The sequence below is a fragment of the Balaenoptera borealis genome (assembly GCF_965194805.1).
Source record: "Balaenoptera borealis genome assembly, chromosome: 3".
Lineage (NCBI taxonomy): Eukaryota > Metazoa > Chordata > Mammalia > Artiodactyla > Balaenopteridae > Balaenoptera > Balaenoptera borealis.
In genome coordinates this window covers 8,887,152-8,904,165 of record NC_138866.1, presented here as the reverse complement: position 1 = coordinate 8,904,165, position 17,014 = coordinate 8,887,152, and positions in this window count along the sequence as shown.

The following is a 17,014-nucleotide window of genomic DNA, read 5'->3' as shown; positions in this document are numbered from 1 at the left end:
GTATGCACTACTTCCTGTTATAAAATATTCTTACTTACATAAATTAAAACCCTATGATCTAGATGGAAGTCTGGATGTCCTCCATCAATGGCGTGCTGGTAAATTTTTAACAACTGGCTCTCTAGGAAAAAAAAGTATGCATACATTTATATATACATGTTTATTTTACATTTTACTGATACAAAGGATGTGTAGCACACAATTTACAAATAAGAAAGTATATAATAACCCTTATTGTAAATTCTGTATAGCCACTGGATTCCCACAGAATATTTCTGTTAATGTTGGCTGAACTTTTGTACCTGTAACCAATCTATGGTTACATTTCAATCATAATTTGACGAAACAGATCACAGGTAAATGTTTGAGTGTTATGCAGTTCAGCAAAGAAGTGGCTCACATCACTAATGAAGTAGTATAGTTCCGACATGAATGTTGGTTGATATTTTCATTTACCTTAATTAGTAAAACAAAAATAAAACAACGAGGCCGTGTCAGAACTTAACTCATTCATCAATGATGTAAGCCTCTCCTTTGCGGAAATGGATAATAGTTTTCGAATTCCAGAAAGGCATTTTCTCAGTTGTTTTGTAGTGTTCACAATGTAACAGCCAGAGATGAAATGCACTTTTAATCTTGTCAGGAAAAATTGTGGGAGATTTTAAAATGGGTAAAAGAGATGATTGGATATTCTTTTAACGGAACTCTGGACCCTCCAGGGATTGTCTCATCATACAGAGGTATGTGCCTTTGTTTGTCTTTGTATTTTACGACTCGGCAGATACATAAACCTGTAGAAAATGGAGAGTAATGCAAATGTTTTATGTCCATGGCTATGCAAATAAATTTTGTTAGGTAGAAAATATAAATCACTGTAATGCAAATCTTCATGTGAACCAGTAATAGTAACTTCTTACTATTTCTTCACTAATTAATGAGTTAGGTAAAATATTTCACTTGTATTTATTTTATATCTAGATGAGAGTCATGATTTTATTTTTTTTGGAGAATCACCTTGTAACAATATTATTAACAGTCTCTCCACCACTTTCTTAAGTCTAGACCATGAATAAAGCAATAATTCAGACTCTCATTTTTAGCACTTACTGATTTCCATGGTGTAAATGCTCCTACAGTGATGATCTCAAGCTCAGAACGTGAGTGACTTGATTGAACCTGAAGTTGGAAGTGATGTGAGTAGCACACGATTACATAATATCACCACCATACACCTACAATAAACTAACCCCAAGAGCATAGTAAAATGTAGTGAAATAATCAGAAAATGATGTTTTGAGTATCTGTTACCAATATTTTAATATAATTATAACCTTATAAACTTAATGTTTATTGTATTTTGAGATTGTATCAACAATCTCAAAATTCCTAAAATTTAACAATGACCTCTCATGAGATCCCTATATACCAAAAAAGGAGTTTGTTTTGCAAAGCAAAAATTCCAAGCAGTGAATTTAAGTGAAGGAACTAGGTAAAGATCTATAAACAGCTGGATAATTCTTTGATTTCCACCTAATCGGAGCCTAGGGTAGTGTCATCCCAGGTCTTTACCTGCTGGGGAGGTTTCCCAAGGTGACATGGCCGGGTGGATCCTGTCCCACCTGGGCACTCCTGAGCCAGTGGGACTCACTCCTGCATAGCCCAGGGGCTGCGGAGTGGAGAGGGAAACAGAGTCCCGCCCTGGCCTGGGAGTCGGGAGACCCGGGTCCCAGCCTTGACCTTGCTGTGGGCCCCCGTCTCTCTGGGACCCAGTGCCCTCTCCAGGGAGTCAGTCTTGAGTAGGAGCAGGCAGGTAACCTACGTAAGAGAATCCACTGATCCTAAGATCTTAGCGGGTAGAGGGCATGGGATGAAAATCAGGAGGGCACATGCCCTGCCTACGAGCATTCAAATTCAAACATCTAAAAACTACTGTGAGCTGCTGACCAGCCAGACTTGGTCCGTAGGCTGCCAGTGTGAGACCCCCCAACTAGATTCGTAGGGCCAGTCTGGGTTGACACCCACCGCCAGGTGAAGCCTCACCCTTCTCCCGCGTGCCCAGGCCTGGGTGTGGGTATGAAGCCCACCGTTCCTACCCACACCCAGGACCAGGCTACGGAAGGGCTCAGGAAATGTTTGCCGGGGTGTAGCCATGGCACTAAATACATTATCTGGGGATACGCTCAGTGATTGGGAGTTTGCCAGCTGAGACCATTTTCAAAGGGGAAAAAAAAGTCTTCGAATTAGACAGTCAGTTTCTCTGGACTCCAGAGGGTACAAATCAGCTTTTCCCCATTTCCCTTCAAACAAGTGTCTGTATCCGTGGTAAGCCGAGAATAAAGGAGCTGGCTTACATTTCAGCATCATAGGGCAGAGAAATAGATGTATTTAAACCCTAGAGGACCCCAGGGTGACCAGCGCTCCCACCAGGAGGGGTGGCAGGGCTGAGATGGTGGAGGGAGCACAGATTTATGTCTCCCAACCAGAACTCACTTATGCGAGGTCTGGTTCACTGGGTGGAATTGCAGGAAACACAAACATGCCATTTACACGTGTTACTTCTCTCTCTGCAAGGCCCTATAGATTAATTTGCAAGTTAAATGTATTAGGTTACAGCTGCACCATACAAGGCAAACAATCTTCCTCTTACAAAGAGTAACCAACTGCCTGTTAGGAGAACTTATAAGGATGATCATGCTAATAATGTAATATAACATAACATAACATAGCATAACAGCATAATATAATATAATATAATATAATATAATTTAATGTATATTTTGGGCCACATTACCAAAAACCCCCTTCTGTAGTCTCAAATGTCTTGTGCTACCCTAAATTTGAACACTCATGGACACGTAGGGCTGCCAGATAAAATACAGGACACTTACTTATATTTGAATTGCAGGTAAACAATGAATAATTTTAGTCTAAGCATGTCGCATGCAACACTTTGGAATACTTATACCACAAAAGTCTTCATTTACCGTCTAAATTTCAAATGTAAGTGGGCAGTCTATATATTTATTTGCTAACTCTGGTAACGCTATGTACACATAAATACACACATTTGTGCTTGTGACTCTGCACACAAAAACACCCACTCTGTGTACACAAATATGTGCTCACGTACACATAGGACTGGTAGGTCCAGTGCCCGTGGATTCAGATGTGCACACACACACACACACACATTTCATCCTCCTCTGTCGCTGAGCGCATTTGGGTCCCCAGGGTGTCCTCAGAGTTGAGTTTACAACCATGGGGTCTCTGGTTGCTTCCTGAGGCCAGTTCCTCCCAAGTTTCTCCAAGAACCTGCAGTTGCTGGGCGGTCTTTACTCCTTCCTGAAGTTCCCCTGGATTTTACGGCTCTGGCCTGGTTTTGGAGCAGGGCCTGGGCAGGGCAGGCGGCTTCCCCTCCTGCTCGCTGACCTTGGCCTCTTTCCCTAACGGTGTCTCCATTACTTTCTGGCCTGTGGGCGGCTGGCTGGTGGGCCTTCTCGGGACAGGCCTCTTCCCTCCCAGCTCCCCAGCTGCTCATATCCTGGTTTACGGCCCCAGGGCAGAGCCTCGGGGCCTGCAGGCTGGATGTTCTGAGATTTTTATTGGCATCTCCATCAAGACGAGGGCCATGAGGGTCCTTCGGGCCTTCCTGAGCCACTTTATGGGAGTCGGCCTTCCAGACACGCAGGGGAGCAGCGATTTCCAGGGGAATCTGGCTTCTCTGCTGGGCTCACACCCTGTTTCCTCTGTGTTTGGCTTGGCAGTGCTGGGCCTAGCTTGTTTTGATCCCCACCTCGTGTTGGGCCTTTTGTGGCTGCGGGGGGATGAAGTGGTGCGGGGTGACCCCTCCCCACAGCCCAGGGACAAGGGCAGGTGGAACAGAAAGAGCTCAGGCCCCGCCAGTGCTCCGGGGCAATGCTCTGGAGTTTGAACACATTAAAACACAAATAAAAGCCCCTCCAAACCATCTACACCTTGGGAACCCAAGCTCGCCTGTGAGGAGATTGAATGGCCGGGTCTCAATGACTGTCAAGCCCTTTGGGATCCCAAATAGGAAAAAGAGGTGGGCGGGATTAATATTCTGCAAGGGGATTTAAATTTTAAAACCCCACTGTGAGTTCAGGTCACTCTCAGCTCAGAGCAGTGGAGTGAAGGAAGTGCTGTGGGAGAGACTGCCCGTCCCAGAGGCTCCCATGTAGGTCTTTCTCCATCTGGTGAACCCCCAAACCAAATGAACAACCAGCCCACTCTTCATAACAGATTCAAAGTTGGTATTAGGGACCAGACTGCATTCCCCTAAATTCATATGTTGAAATCCCATCTGCCAGGACCTCACAAGGTGACTGTATTTGGAGATAGGGCCTTTAAAGAGGTGATGGAGTTAAAATGAGGTCCCAAGGATGTACCCTAATCTAGTCTGGCAGGTGCCCTTATAAGGAAAGGAGATTAGGACACAGACACACACGGGGAGACCATGTGAACACACAGGGGGAAGACGGCCGTCTGCAAGCCCAGGTGAGAGGCCTCAGAGGAAACCAACCCTGCCGACACGGGGGCTCCTCCTCCACCCTGCCTCACTCTCCCCACCGTCTCCTCATCCCTGCTTCCCTGGATCACCTCCCAAATAAACTGCCTTCACCTAAGTCCATGTCTCAAGATCTGCCATCAGAGATTCCAAATTAAGACCCCATCTCTCTGTGCCCAGTGCTGGAGTGTGATGGATGTATGGTATGATTCGAGTGTATCTGCTTTGCCTTCTTAGGCAGGGGATTAGGGACCCCAGCTGTGGTCACATGGCTTAGCTGCCTTCTTTAATCTGGCCATTTCAGTAATAAACCTGGTATTTTAAAAAACTCCGTCTGTCTGGTTCCTGGATCTATTTCTCAATTGTTTCTGAACACAAAGAGAAAAGAGGTATGATTAATTGACATTTCCCCAAACCCCAATATTTATACGAATATGACTTTTTACTTTGTTTTTTTAAATTTTATTGACATATAGTTGATTTACAGTGTTATGTTAATTTCTGCTGTACAGCAAAGTGACTCACTTATACACATATATATTCTTTCTCATATTCTTTTCCATTATGGTTTATCACAAGATATTGAATATAGTTCCCTGTGCTATACAGTAGGACCTTGCTGTTTATCTATCCTATATATAATAGTTTGTATTTGCTAATCCCAAACTCCCAATCCTTCCTTCGCCTTTACTCTGTTACTTTAAATCAATTTTACTGAAATATCCTTTTCATGCAATCAAATATACAGTTTGATGAGTTTTGACAAAGTAGGTACCTGAGTGATCATGACCCTACTCACGATGGAGAATAGTTCCATCATCCTAGAAAGTTCCCCTCTACCCTATCTCAGTCAAACATTCACACCCACCCCAGCCAGGCAACTTCTGATCGATTTCGATCTCTCTAGAATAGTTTTGCCTACATTGCAGGCTCATGTGCGTGGAAGAATATAGAGTGCCCTCTTCTTTCACAAGTGTCCTTTCCTTTTTACCACCGAGTTGTATTCTACTGTAGAGGACTTTATTAAGTCATGTTTCATTTCTCTTGGGTAAATACCTAGGAGTAGAACTGATGAGACATATGGTAGGTTTATGTTTAACTTTACGAGAAATTCCCAAACTGTTTTCCAAAAGGGTTGGTCAATTTTACACTCCCAGCCCCCCATGGGCGTTCTGGTTCCTCCTTGTCATCTCCAGCCCTTGGTGTTTTCAGAATTTAAAATTTTAGCTGCTCTGGTGGACATGTAATGGTATCTCATCTCTACTGTACCTTCGTATCTTCTTTTGTGAAATGGCTGTTCAGATATTTTGCCTGTTTTTAAAATTAGGTTGTTTGTTTCTTTATGTTGTAAGAGTTCTCTATATTTTTTGGATACAAGTCCTTTATCAAGCGGATGGATTGCAAATATTTTCTCCCAGTCTGTGCTTTGCCTTTTCAATTCTTCCATGGAGTCTTCATTGCTGTCGTTGTTTTACAATTAAGAGAAAAAGGGCTTCCCTGGTGGCGCAGTGGTTAAGAATCCGCCTGCCAATGCAGGGGACACGGATTCGATCCCTGGTCTGGGAAGATCCTACATGCCGCGGAGCAACTAAGCCCGTGCGCCACAACTACTGAGCCTGCACTCTAGAGCCCACGAGCCACAACTACTGAAGCCCCCATGCCTAGAGCCCGTGCTCCGCAACAAGAGAAGCCACCGCAATGAGAAGCCCGCGCACCGCAACGAAGAGTAGCCCTGGCTCACCGCAACTAGAGAAAGCCTGGTGCAGCAATGAAGACCCAGCACAGCCAAAAAATAAATAAATAAATGTTTAAAAAGCTCTATTTTCTTTTTTTTGCCTTTTGTTTTTAAATTTATTAAATTTTATTGGAGTATAGTTGATTTATAACATTGTGTTAGTTTCAGATGTACAACAAAGTGATTCAGTTATCCATATATATATATATATTCATTCTTTTTCAGATTCTTTACCCATATAGGTTATTACAGAATATTGAGCATGTTTTAAAGTTTTTAACAGCTTTATTGAGGTATAATTTACATACCATAAAATTCACTTGGTTTTGGTGCACATAAATGGTGTGTGGTGTTTTTTTTTCCTTTCACTATTCAAAAAGGATGGAAACTATTTAGAGGTTCAATCCAATGTTTTTACCCATACTTTTTTTTTCCAGGGGAGTGGAGGATTGGTAGTTTTTTTAATGTGTGATTTTAATAGAAATATTTGTTCAAAATAATATAAGAAATATATGCTTCTTAAACACAAATGGCGTAGACAAAAATAAGTTAGAGATGCACCCAAGTTCACCTTCAGCCTTTTGGTAGTGGCCAAAGTATGATATTTGTCTTCAGCTTTGGCTTGGCCTTTGGAAAGTCAAATAGTTGATGCCAGCTTCAGTATCATTTCTGGCATCCCTGAACTTGTGTGTGGCCAACAATCATGTGATTGCATCGCATCTAATCATCATAACAACAGCAGGGATATGAACAAGGCATGACATTCAGATTTATTCATCACTAAACATCCATCTTGAAATATAAACAAGACTTCTTGGTGCAACTTGGTGTGAGAATCTCTGTTGTGCTTAATATGTTGAAATTCTATCAATCAGTTGAAGTAAAAAACGTGTATTATTGTATAAATGTGCTCCAATAACTATGAGGGTGAAAGTTGTTAATTTTAGGCACAAAAATTATTCTGAACTTTCAAATAGTAAAATAAATAGGAGAGTAGCTGACAATGTGAGTGGTAGGAGAGACTATGTTAGCTAGACAACTTTAGGAAAAACACTATATCCTTCTACCATTTTTGTGAGCCAAAATATTATAAAACCTACCTTGGTTGAATGCAAACATTTCTTCAGTGAGATGGGACCCCTCAGTAGAGGGACCACAAACATCTCATTAACTGATGCTTCCCATCAACTGTTTCTGTCAGCACTTCAAATGTCACTATAGTTTTAATAGAAACTTGTAACAATAAAGTTTTCATAGAAAATTATGCATGGCTTTGGCCTCCTCTTTGGCTGAAAAGATTTTTTAAATAGACTTTATTTTTTAGAGCAGTTTTAGGTTCACAGCTAAATTGGGAATGTGGTACAGAAATTTCCCTTAAACAACCTGCCCCAGGAGTGTCTTTTTAAAAGCAGATTTAAACTTAGTAAAATCTGATTGATCAGTTTTTTTCTTTGATGGTTCACACTTTTTATACTGTATCCTAAGAAATCTTTTCTTGCCCCAAGATCAGAAATATTTTCTTCTATGTTTTTTTTTTTTTTAGGAGTTTCATGGTTTTAGCTCTTACATTTAGGGCTATGATATATCTGAGTTAATGCTTGCATGTGGAGATGGGTATTGCTTCTTGACCTTTTCAGTGGACAGAGCTAGAATATCTATAATATGCAAAAACTGCTCCATCAGTTCACATTGATGTTTCCAAATCGAATCAGGACTACAGGGATTTGTTTTGTTTTACTCGACTTAACTTTTCTATCACTTCCCTATCTTCTTTCTTCCAAAATGAACACCTTACTTATCAAGGACACAGGGGATGTTAGAATAAAAATATCCCATAATTACTCATTTGCATTATGTCATACACTCAATAGTCGTGATAATCATGTTCATACAACCACCACCAATTATGATTATTGAAAACAGTTGAAAATCTTTCTACATATGCTTCCCTTTGCTCTTCGCATTGTTTTGTTGTTGTTGTACTGTATCTTCATTGTACGCGTGGAGAACATACGGCCAACACATCTACAAATAAGTATGTATTTAATGCTCACTGCTGTCCATCTGCTGATGTCTCTATGATTTTGGTCATCTGAGCTCATTCTCTAGCAGATTTCTTAGGAAGGAATCATGAGGAAAATATTTTCTGATTCCTGCATGTTGATGACAATTTGTGTCATCTTTATACACACTACATTTAGAAATTGGTTTTCTTGCATATAAAATCTTTGACACATTTTCTCCTCTTGCTGGTCTTAGCTGAGTTATTACATTTTCTGGCATACATTGTTTGATATTAAAAAAAATTGATAGTAATCCAGTTTTCCTTACCTTATAAGTCACATGCTCTTTGTATCTCAGCTCCCAAAAGACTTTTTCTTTTTCCTTAAAGTGGTTTTAATAGACTATGTCTTGGTGTTGGTTGTTCTTGGTCAATGTTCTTAGGTACACAGTGTGCTCTTTCAGTATGAAGCTTTCAATCTTTTTCTTTCAGGAAAGTGGTCTTGAATTATGGTTTTTAGTATTTCTTCTATTTTCTTGCTTTGGTTTTCTTTTGTAGGGTCTCCCATTATCCGTATATTGTATTTTCTTTGCCTATTTCCAGTATTTCACCTCCTATCAAATCTTCTTTGCCTCTTTCTTCTTTTTCATATTTTAAAAATTTATCTGCATTTTATCTTCTATTTCTCTTAAGGCATGTTCTGTTATGTTGTTTGCTGTGGTTTCTTCCATTTTTGTCTTCATTTCTAAAATGATTTTTCCTTCTATTTCCAATTCTTGAGTTCTGTTTCTTTTTTTTTTTTTTTTTGGTTTTTGGAATATAATTTATATATTTTTGTGTCTTGTATCATATTATTAATGACTTTTAGCTTTTTAAAAAATAACAGTAGGTTTCAGTTTTGACCTATTTTCTGAGCATGTCTTTCTTGTATGCTTCATTGTTTGTAGGTATATTGTTCTCCTTATGCTCTTTCTTCTTATATTAACTTGGTATAGGATTTTCCAAGATAATTTTTGATTGCTCATTTTAATGTTAATTTAGTTTCCATGAACTTTTTCTAGGGGCTATGGTTCAGATAACTCTTCTCAATTTGCAGACCTTCTTCTTCTGTTGTTTTCATGTAATATTTAAAAATGTGGTATCCAGGGCTTCCCTGGTGGCTCAGTGGTTAAGAATCCGCCTGCCAATGCTAGGGGACACGGGTTCGAGCCCTGGTCCGGGAAGATTCCACATGCCACGGAGCAACTAAGCCCGTGCGCCACAACTACTGAGCCTGCACTCTAGAGCCCGCAAGCCACAACTACTGAGCCCGTGTGCCACAACTACTGAAGCCCACGTGCCTAGAGCCTGTGTTCCACAACAAGAGAAGCCACCACAATGAGAAACCTGCACACCACAACAAAGAGTAGCCCCCGCTCGCCACAACTAGAGAAAGCCCACGTGCATCAACAAAGACTCAACACGGCCAAAAAAAATAAACTTTTTTTAAAAATGTGGTACCCAGCTGTCGGAATTTTCTGACTGTTCCTCCCCCAACGTTTATCTGTCTTTCTCTTTCCATCACTCTGATTGTTCCAATATTACTGTTTTGATTCCCCTTCTAGCAATTTCTTCTCAGTGCAGATCCCAATCCTATGCTTTTTCTAATACACAACTAGAAATGAATAGATCCCTGACTTTGAACTTTTCCAAGGAATTTCACAGAGTGTTTCTGAAGGTGAGATGCCTACATGTAACTGACAAAGAACAAACTGAAGACAGCGGCTTCCCTGTGTGTGTGATGGTCCTCAAATGAAAAATGAAAAGACAACTAACCCACAGTAGGGCGGCAAGTTTAGCCTAGATATGGGAGAGCCAGAGTTTGACTTGGGCTCTCATAGGAAATGAACAACTCCGAGTACTTTCCTTTGGGTGAATGTCTGTTCTGAAGCCCAGACGTACTGGACTTGAACTGTTTAGGGCTTTCCATTGACGTAGCGAGCGAAGAGCACTGTGAGTCTAAAATGGTGGCCAAACTGGTTATGATATTTATGATTGTGGCTTAATTCATTTAGTAGGCAAATACTGGGTGAGCCTCTACTGTGGGCGAGCCTTGTTTTGGGGGCTGGGGAATACAGGGACAAATAAGACAGATGGTGTCTGTTCAAGTGAACACTGTCCTATTCTCCTATTCATAAAATTAAAACTTTATGTACCTCTGTAAAATATTTCCAAGCCTCTAAACTCACATTTTTGCTATTGGGAAGACTGACTCATGAGATTAACCTTGTTGAAAGTAGAATCCTAACAGGAGGATATTTGCATTTCTTTCTTCTAAAATGCACATACAAAACCCAAACCAACAGAACAGAATATGGTACTCATGTCTCAGTTTCTGGTTTTAATTTTCTCCTTTGGGGCCCAAATCAGATTTGAGTTTCTAAGGAAGTTTTATCAGTGGTGGAAGTGAAGTGGGGATTTTATATTGCATGGAACTCTCCCGTTTGAAGCCCTTGTTATGAGTGGGTATCATCTTCTGCTTTTGAACAGATGTTTCTATGATCTCCAAACCGGCCCATCAGTGAGGGTTGACTCTATCATGAAATGTGATAAGTGAGGCCAAAGGGTCACCTTTATTGTTCAAGGGAAGGCTAAAACTTCACAAGGAAAACATTTATTATCTGAGCACTTGCTGGCAGGATTTACAACTCTTGGGGAAGAGGAGAGGGTCATCAAAGTTCAATATCTTGGTTTCCCTACAATTAGGGAAGCAGAAGACTCCAAAATAGGATTAATTTATCAAATTGTGTTCTCTGGGTGGTTTGTGTCCTGAGTCAATTCAATTCACCCAGTATCATTCAGCTCCATCCCTGGACTGGGGACCAGGCTGCATTCTCCTGAGCCAAGACAGTCCCAGCTTTTAAAAGCAGGCCGAGGGGGAAGAGTAAACTAACATTTACTGGTCACTTTCTCTGGACCTGGCCCAGGGCTTCAGTTTGTCTTTACAGCAACCCCAAGGGGGATCACAGGTGAGGGATTGGGAGCCCCAAGGGGTTGTGCAAGGTCAAACGTGGTCAAGATAGGACCGGGCCAGTTCTGCCTGTGTCCATGGCTCCTACATAGAAAAGAGGCAGGCAGGGGTAGTGGAAGCCTCACGTTCAGTCCTAGTTGCATGTGAAGGTGCTGGGGGAAGGCAACATCTCACAGTAGATCATCTGCTGCTTTAAGGAGTCTGAACCATCCCACAGTTTTCATATGATTGAACAGATTGAAGGCTGGGGAGGCACAAGAAAGAGTCTTGACCTGGCAGCAAGCATGGATTGCTCTGTAGCAAAAGGCAGCGGGCAATCTGCTGTTTTTAAAGCATCAGGGAGCAGGACTCAGTTTCCCTCCTCTGCCTCCACCCGCCTCCATCCCCAGGCCTGGGCGTTTCAGAGCCAGGCTCTGTGTCTCCATCCTGCGCCCCTCCCACAGTAAGTCCGGCCCTGCCCTGGGCCGGTGTGTGTGCCAGGAGGGAGGAATGTGTAGGCCAGGAGTGCCAGTGTCCCCTCCAGCCGGACTGCAAGTCTGGCTCTGTGCCTTTGGAGTCCGAACTCAGCCCGCTCCTCTCTCGCTTGGGTTGTGGGAATAAGCTCCTAACAGGGCCCGCCTCCCCACCCGCTGTTTCCCATCCTGCTCCTCCAACTCTCCCTCCCCAACAGCAGCCAGGGGGGCCTCGTCAAATCCCTGAACTGGCTCAGGCCTGGCATGTGGAATCCACCCAGGCCGCTCCCTGCAGCCTACGAGGCCCTGCGCCACCTCCCGCCAGCCTTGCCAAGAACAAATCCTGGAGACCCGTCACGTGACAGGCGCTGTGCAAGGCTCTGAGCTCTCACCACTGAACAGAACCAAGTCCCTGGCTTCCCGGAGCTTACAGTGTAGCGGGAAAATAAAAGTAGCATCAGACGAACCTGTAGGGTAGGGGGTGACGTAAGCAATAAAGAAAAACCCAGCATGTCGGGGGTCTGCTGTGTGAGGGTGGGGGGGCTATTTGAGAAGGGGTGGCAGAAAGGCTGCTAGGACAAGGGGACAGTTGGGCAGAGGCCTGAGGGAGGAGAGGGCATGCGCCTGGTGGGCTGGGGACCCAGGGCCCAAGTCCCAGCCTTTCTGCCCTTCCTCACGTCTGCTAAGCTACGATCCCTTCCCGCTCCATCCCACCCGGGCCTCTGCACACCTACAGCCCATGCCTAGTCTAGCAGTGGTCACTCGACCCCCACCTGCCCACTCACCTGTCTTAGCAGAAGAGACATCCCTCTTCTATTCTGGGGCCAATCTCCCCCTCTGTGCTCTGGATCTGTCCCCAGAAAGCAAATCAGCCAGCATCTCTGCTCCACGGTACCTAAGATGGCAGTGCGGGCAAAAGCCCAGCATGGGAGGGGAGGCAGCGGCTCTGGGAAGGGCACGTAGAAGGGGAGGCCTCACTGGATGACCAGCAGGTGTTTTTGAAAAGCTCCTCTTCCTGAGATTTACACCGAACACCCCCGGGCAAGCCCAACCCCGCAGCCCCCCTGGGGCGCCCAACCCTTCTTCCTTAGACCTCCGGGGGTGGGGGCGGCCCTGGGCCTAGAGACCTCCCTGATGGATATGCTTCCTGTCTACCAACCCCACTTTCTCATGGTGGATGGCAGAACCTCAACTCAAACTGCTTAAAGTAAAAATGAAGATGTGTTGGCTTGTGTAACAGAGCCCATGAATGGGGCTGGCCTAGGGACTAAAATAATGTCCCTTCATCGGGCCTCCATTTCCCTCTGTCTCTCTCTGTGGGACACGCACACACACACACACACACACACACACACACACACACACACCCGTGTGCTTCTCCTTGTATGGAACCTAGTTTTTCCACTCCAGGTGAGCTGCTCCGCGCAGTCGGAGGAACGGGTCGTGGTTGCAGAAAGCTCCAGGTGAGAGCCATCCCAGCTCGGCCATCTCGAGGTACAGGAGGCCTTTTCCCTCCCAGCCTTTGTATAGAGAATCCCAGCTGGGGACCGGTCAAACTGGGTCTCCTGCATTTCTTGTAGCATTACCCCAGGATGGCCAGAGAGATGGGAGGCACAGATTGCCCAGGCCTGGGTCACGTGCCCACCAGGAGCTGGTTGGCAGCTGTACTAGAATCACGTGCCTGGAGGACAGAGCAGTTCAAAGAAGGATGATCCTATTTTAAGAAGACGTGGGGTGGGGGGACTTCCCTGGTGGCGCAGTGGTTAGGAATCCGCCTGCCAATGCAGGAGACACGGGTTCGAGCCCTGGTCCGGAAGATCCCACATGCTGAGGAGCAGCTAAGCCCGTGCGCCACAACTACTGAAGCCCGCACGCCTAGAGCCCATGCTCCGCAACAAGAGAAGCCACGGCAATGAGAAGCCCATGCACCGCAACAAAGAGGAGCCCCTGCTCACCGCAACTAGAGAAAGCCCGCGTGCAACAATGAAGACCCAATGCAGCCAAAAATAAATTAATTAAATAAATAAAGTTTTTAAAAAAGAAGACGTGGGAAGGGATGCTGGGCGAATAAAAATAGCAGCTGACCTCCTCGCCACCTCTTCTGTGGGTGGAGGTTGGCAGGACTCCTGGGTTTTCAGAGGTATTTATTCTCCCTCCTCATCTTTCTAGTTTAGCTGTACTTTATCTGGCAGGTTCTTTTTCTATCTTATTGTCCGGTGAGTGTTCTGGTACCGCCATGAAAGGTGCCAGAGTATAAATACACGCAGAAGTGCAAGAGCAGACACTGCTGATTGGATTTCACACTTGGGGTCCACATGGCCTCCCTTTAGTCTGGGCTGGGAATACACATATCTCCCCACCTCTGTTTTCCTTTTGCTGAAGGTGGTTGAGGCCAGATTCCGTAAATATTAATTCAGCACCTACTAGATTCCCGGAGCTTTCACATCTAAGCCCTGGTTATAGCAGAGGGAACAAGGCTGAGAGGTGAATGCCATTGTCTTAGTGTCTTGGGGCTGCTGTCACAAAGTACCACACATGGGGGTGGATTAAAAGAACAGAAATATATTCTCGTAGAGTTCAGAAGGCCAGAAGTTGAGAATCAGGGTGTTGGCAGGGCTGGTTTCTGCGGAGGGCTGTGAGGCAGAATCCGTTCTCTGCCTCTCTCCAAGCTTCTGGGAGTTTCCAGCATCCCTTGGCGTCCTTCAGCTTGTAGATGCCCAACTCCAACCTCTGACTCCATCATCAATGGCCATCTTCTTGTGTGTTCTCACATTGTCTTCTTATAGACACCAGGCCCACTGGGTTAAGAACACATCCTACCCCATCGTGAATGCATCTTAACTAATTACATCTGCCACGACCTTATTTCCAAAAAAAGGTCACATTCTGAGGTACGGAGGGTTAGGACTTCAACATGTATTTTAGGGGGTGGCATGATTTAACTCCTAGAACCCACTGAGTAGTGAAACCAGCCTCAAACCCAGGTCTGACTGCAGAGCACATGCTCTTTCGGCCTGAAGGTGCTAATAATGACAGCTGGCATTTTCAGGGTGCTTCTCTGTGTAGGTGATTCCTTACCTTTTGCCATTTTAAAATCACAACAGTCCTACCAGGTAGGCATGGGTCCATTTTCCAGGTGAGGAAGTTAAGGCATGGAGAGGCTAAATGTCCCAGGTCACACAACTTCTTAGGAGCAGAGTTGCGATTTGAGCTGATTGGCCTGTCTCCACCCTGCTGAGATAAGGGGCACAATATAAAGATTTGTAAAGTGCCCTGGGAAGCCTGGGTGGATAAAGGCCCCGGCCATCTGCAGATGGTTGCGGTGGGGCTGGCAGAGGGAAAATATCTTGAAATCCTTCCTGGAGGAAGTGACATTTTAACTGGGTCCAGAGAATGGGTCAGATTCTACTGTGCAGAGATGGCAGAGAAGGATGTTTTGGACAAGGCAATGAACAGAAGCAAGACCTAAAGGCAGGAGAGTATTTGGGGGGAACAAAGGGGGACCTCTGTCTGGCTAGTCCAGAGCCCAAATATCCCCATGAGTATAAAAGGGAAGAGGGTATCTTTAATGGGGATGAGAATGGAATGTCCGTGTTTACCATCCAGGTCCTCCCTGTTCTAATGGAAATCCACTTCCGAAGCTGCTTTCCACCCAAAAGCAGTGGAATCCCCAACAAATGGGGCCAGCCGAGGGGGCCCATTGCCCTCTCCTTCCCCCGTACCCACCATAACCCCACCCAAGCCCAGAAACCAGAGAGCTGTGGAGCGGCCAGTTCGGGCTCCATCTCCAGAAGGCCGAGCTGAGATCTATTCTAATTCCCCCGAGAGAAAAGGTTTCCAGTGTGTTTATCCTGTTGCCATGGGTTTGCCTTCTGCGTCACGCGCTCTGTCTGTCAGACATGACAACTGAATAATATTTTTATTTTTAGGCATGGGTCACCGAGTCTTTTCATTCTACTGCCGGCCTCACCCCCGCACCAGAACTCCAGGGAACTGGGCCCCCGGATACCTGGGAAGCGAGTGGCAGCAGCAGCGTGCAGGGTGGGTGGTCACTCTGTCTTGAGCCAGACCCTGTGTCCTGGAGGGAGAAGACCCCGTCCTGGTGGGGGGTCTTTTTTGCATCTGGGCAGAGCCTGGTGACTGCAGCTGGTCTTGCCAAGACCTGGGCGCAGTCGGGCCCGTGTGGCAAGGCTGGCACTGGGGGAGGGCAGGTGGGCTGGGAGGGGACCCACTGTGGGTGGTGAGAGGAGATCCACTTGATCCATGGCGTGCGATGAGGGTGACGGGGAACCATAAGTGGAGGCAGGAAAAGAGCTCTCAGGGGTCTAATCAAAGGGGGGGACTCGGAAGTCAGACTGTCACACTAGGGACCGAGACAAGTCAGGCAGGAGCAGAGTTCCACGCCCTTGGCACTGTTAACATTCAAGGCTGGAGCATTCTTTGTTGTGGGCCGCTGTCCTGCGCGTAGCAGAGCGTCTAGCAGAGTCCCTGCCCTCCACGCACTAGATGTCCATAATAGTCCATAATACAGTGGCCCCAGTTGTGACAACTAAAAATGTCTCCAGACGGATATTGCCAAATGCTCCCAGGTCCGGGAGGGGCAAAATTGTCCCTGGTTGAGGCTCGGGGGACCTGGAGACTGAACAGGTCTGGGATCTGGGGGGCAGACCCAGATGCTGCAGAATCAACACAGATCCAATTATTGGAACAAGTGGCAGCTCCTCAGCTTGCCCCACACTGGTTAGGACCTCTGGTGGCAAACGACGGAAGTCAATTCTGGCTAACATTCCCCCAAAAAGGCAACATATAGGAGGGATAGAGTAGAGGTGGAGGAACATTCCTTAAAAATAAGAAAAGGCTAGAAGATCTAGCTTAGAAATGGGCAGGAACCAAGGCAGTCTCAGTTTTGTGATCTGTATAATGGGAATAGTAACAGTGCCTGCCTCCCAGAGGCATTGTGGGGATTGACTGAGTTAATACACATACCTGACATATGGTGAGCACAGTGAAAGAATTAGCTCTTCTATTACTGCTGTTGGTTTCTGTTTGTCACTTCCCTATTCGTGACCTGGCCATTGTCTTTCTTTCCATTTCTGTGTCTTGTTATCGTCTTGCCCCCAAAACGCCAGCCACCCCAAGGCAACTTCCCGTCTCTCAAAGGCTAAACCATTTCATATTTCCACCCAGCTGAAGAAACTCCCATGGAATTTGTTTTACGGTTCTGTTGCTGTCTTTCAAGTGTTTAGATGGAGGAGACAGGCCCCTTGAAATAGCAGGTTCCCCAGAAATA